Genomic DNA, 4,767 nt, shown 5'->3' with positions numbered 1-4,767 from the left:
TAAAACATCAGTTCCTCATATCAAGTCTGGAAAATAAGAGAAAAGCTCTCAAAAGTCTTTAAAACTCTAGTTCCACACTTTCTCTTTGTCTTACCTGCGGTCCCGCACCTAATGGTCATGTCTCCTGCGCACCTGACCGCACTGTCTCTGTGTTAAAGGTGCAGACCCCTGTAAAAGTTAAAAAGGCGCAAGTATATTCTATAAAAACTCACTTTCAGTTATTTCTAGAAGCTTTTGGAAGGAACCTTGAGGTGGCAAGTTCGCTCTTTTAAGGTTCATGTATCCCATACCCTATGGAGCTAATCCCTTTATGTGAGGAGCTTATCCCTTTGAAGGAGGCTTCTATCCCTTCATAGGTGGAACAGTAACCTCCTCCTCTGCAATATAAAAAGAAGCAATTGGCTGGTTACTTGGGAGGGAGAAGCTTATTATTTTTTGAGGTGAAATGTTGCTGGAACTTATTCTTCTTTAGTTGAGTTTTTATGAGGAGAGATTACATACCTTTAAGATCTCATTTGGAAGAGTGCAAGACTTGTCAAAGTAAAGGAAATTCTTGTTTCGGACCCCAGGAAGAGCTTGTTCAACATCAAGGTTGAAAAGGTTGTAAGATTCTTCTACTATTCAAAGTTAATACAAATATATTTGTTTTTCTCAATAAGCTGTTAATTCATGGTTTATTTTATGGATTCCTTGATCACCATAATAGACATGATTTATAATATTTTCTATGCAGGTGCTATTTAATGTTTTCTTGTTTGTGATTTCAAGTCTTCAAAGGTAGCTCTTTCAAACGATTAGAGGGTAACTCTTTCGAACGATTGGAGGATGACTACTACGAACAAGCACTGGATCTAAGGTAGGATCTTAACATCTTTGTAGTATTTACTTATAAATTGCATATGTCTAGAGAAATATAGGTTTGTTGTTTTTTGTTGCTAGACTATCTTTTGATACTAGGGAGATCAGTCTTGTCCGCAAGATTGATTTATCCGGCCAACAAATTGGCGACTCCGCTAGGGATTGGTATTTGATTTTTGGTTTTCCTTTGTTTTGACTTGAGAAAATTGTTTTCTTTTCTGGTTTTTTATGATGTATACTGGCTTGGGTAGCTTTCAAAATCTGGAATTATTTTTTTGTTTTTTCAAAGTTTTCTGGGGAGCGCACTTTATCTTTACAGATAGTGCGAGCATCTCTGCATTTTCATTTAGTAAATAGTGTGGAACCACACCTGTTACTTCTGGACCCTACGGACCCTGTTAAATTTTTTTGAAAAACCTAAAATATCTTCTTCCAGTTAAATTTAGGTTTGATTTAGGATTTTTAGTGTCTATCCAGATCTGTATTTTTCCTGTCAAAAATCTCTTGTGAGTGAGTTCTGATAGTATTTTTGTTTTGAATGATTTTCTAGAAGTTTTACATGCTTGGAGTGGTTTTCACTTTGTCTCTGTAGTGACTCAAAGACCAGAAGCTTGAGAAACCTTAGATCACCCTCGTGTCTTTTCGTCTTCTTGATGAGTCTGACTTGGTTGTGAAATCTATCCTTTATGAGAAATAGATTTAGTTTTCTCATTGCAAATCTTTGAACAAACTTTGTTATAAGTTCTGAATTTCATTTTTACAAAAGAAAACATATCTGGATGTTTTTTATTGGTTTGTTATTCTGAGCAAATGAATCCTTAATTTACTAAACAACTAAGTAAAACGTCCTCAAAAAAGAATTGAAGCTTTTATTCAATTAGATTTTTAAAGTTTTTAGATCTCAAAATTAGTTTTTGTAGTTTTGAGTGTTTTTCTAGAACTTGTAGATCTCTTTTGAAGCAAATTGTTTTTTTTTGTAGTTTCAAGTTTTAAAAAGGGAAATGGATTTATTGTGAGCATTAATTATTTGTCTCATTTGAGTTCTTATTAAAACAAAAATATTTTATTTCCATTTCCATGTTGAAAGAAAGAATTGTTTCTTAAAGAATTGCATTCTCGAACTCTTTCTTTCAGCTAGAATTTCATTAAAAGAAAAATGAATTGCTTATCAATTTAGGTGCATTTTTTAGTGTGTTTGGAGTTGAGTCTTCAAACTATCAAAGTTCCATTTCGATCCCTATCGACTTAAAGAACAACCCATAAAAACAATGCTTAAGTAAAATTGATCTAGTAATCTTTTCTATTTCTAGGGATCTTATCACCAATATAGCTTAAGCTAGTATCTTGGAGTAGGGAGTAATTAACTCTTCAAGATAGTTAAAACAAACAAGTAGATACATCTTGCGGTAGGAAATAAATCCAATTGTAATTCATACATTCTAGGAAGCTTCTCTTAAAGGAGTCAATCACGAGATCATGTCCGAACATTTGAGACAATCAATTCTGTTTCATTGGGAAAGATAGAAGATCTGTGCGTATTATAAATGGTAAACCTCGGATTAACTATTGTTGAGGAGCTTGGGGTCACTTGTTGGTAAACCTCGGATTAACCATGTCGAGGAGCCTTCAAGGGGATTGAGCATTGTTACTCTGCCCTTGCGAGTAGATCGGATCATAGATTGTTCCCCCAGTTGTATTTTTTGTTGTTGGTAACCTTAGTGTCCATAAACTTAAGATTATTTCCTAAGGTGATGGTGAATGAAAGATCTCACTGTACATGGAGCAGACGTCAACTATACTCACTTCGAATCTCTGGGGGGTTCTCTTCACTCGAGATGGTTTTGTGAACAAACTTGTGCTAGTCTGTTTCATTAAGCGGGTTGTCGGGGTAACTGTTCCAACCGCCCTTTCTGTATTAAACTTCTACTAAGTTGGATTTCATCACCAACTAGTGTTTTTAGTACAGGAAGTTACTGTTTGTGCGTGGTTTGAACTCTTAAATTTTTTAGGCGTGTGATTCAACTGTTTGTTTCTTTAGAGACTTTAGGTGTTTTTATTGAAATTTTCTTTGTTTGCGTGTGATTAATTAATATTTAATCGTGGCCGAATTACCGAGAAAATATCGTAGACTTCAAGGGAAACCTCCTGAGTATACACCAAGCCAACTTGAAGGGCTGTGAGCTCTCGTATCACCTAGTGAGAGTAGAGTTGGATCACCAGAAGCCGGAGAGTCATCTTTAATTGTTCATCTTGATTATCAAATACAAACAACAGAATATATTCAAGAGCTAATTTCATTTTCCGATGTTATTGGTAGTATTTCTCCTTCCAGTGAATTAGCTGAAGAACCTAAAATTTCTGAGCCTGACACTGAACCTACTGTTTTGGAACCATCTTCAGGATTTGTTACTCCAACTTCTAGTGATCCTGGTTCACCTAGGGTAAGAAATATCATTGCTCAAAATCTTCCTTCTGGCCTCATTTCTGTTGAAGAACTTGTTAGTCCAGATGAAGACGTAACTCTTCCTGAAAGCCAACAAACTTTAAATCTTAGGGAGCATGAATCAATATTCTACAGTCCTTTTAGGAGTGATGCTTGGTATTTATCATTGACAATTTTTTTAGAAAACCCAGGTCTTAGTTTTTCACCACCTTGAATTCCTTTTCATCCTACATCAAGAGGTTATTATCCTTCATCAATCATGTCAAGACAGTCATCTATGTTTTCCCAATCACCGAAAACATTTTTATCCAGCGGTCCTTCTGTTCCTTCGGGGTACCAGTCACTCTCCGGTACTTTTTTAAGAGCAACTCCTTGACCGACTGAACAAGAGTTATCATCTGGTAGTAATCGAACTCAAATGTTGAACGCAAAGCAAATCCTTATGATGTCTGGTAGTATTCCAAATCCTCAACCTCAAGGTAGTCAGTTACCACCTGGGGGGCAGCCCCAAGGTAGTTAGTTATCGCCTGGGGGGCAACCCAAGGTACTCAGTTACTGCCTGGGGGGCAACCTCAAGGTAGTCAGTTACCACCTGGAGGGCTACCTCAAGGTTTTCAACCTTCAGGACAGTACATACCCCAAGGTCAACCCCAGAGTCAGTACATACCCCAAGGTCAACCCCAGATTCAGTACGTGCCTCAGGGTTATCAACCTCAAGGTTAGTACCCAACTCAAGGTTTCCAACCGCCTTCTGGTCAATCATTTTTACAAGGAGCTGGAAATGTACCGCTTAATTATCAGCCCTACGTTCAACCAGGTTATGGTCCTCCATATGCACAACCTTTTATGGGTCCATACTCTGGAATGAACATGGTGTGGAATCCATCTCAAACTCAACAAACTATGCAACCTAATGTGCAGTTACCTAATCAACCTGGACAACCTTTGGTTTGTGGTCCAACACAGCAACCTGTCCAACCTACTATTAAAATTCCTACACCTAGTTTAGTTCAGCAGCCTGGGCCTAGCATACCTCATACTCCGCCTCAAATTGATGAAACTACTACAACTTCTGTTCAACCTACAACACTTGTTCTAGAGTATCTGTCTCTCTGTTTTCTACTATCCCTGCATCAGTGCAAATTCCTCAAGTCTCTGTGCCACAGTCAGGACCTATAGTTTAGACTTCGGTCCAGATGCCTGTAGGAAAAGCTGGTACAAGTACGATTGCCACAAGTCATCTATAAACTGTACCAGGGACAGTATCAATTCGGTCCTACTGTACAAAACCCAGTTTATCAGTATCAATTGTATCCTAGCTATGCTTATCAATAGCCTCAACAACCCCAGTTTGGTCCGGTTAATCTTGGTTTTCCAGGAGGTTATAACATTCCTAATGCAAATCCGATTCCAGGATATCCTGGATATCCTCCTCCTGGAACTGGTCTCATTACTCAAGGTTTTCG

Source organism: Pinus tabuliformis, chromosome 4_2 (genome assembly GCF_031772625.1).
Source record: "Pinus tabuliformis cultivar Carrire ecotype Pingquan chromosome 4_2, CPIR1, whole genome shotgun sequence".
NCBI lineage: Eukaryota > Viridiplantae > Streptophyta > Pinopsida > Pinales > Pinaceae > Pinus > Pinus tabuliformis.
This window is presented reverse-complemented; position numbering follows the sequence as displayed.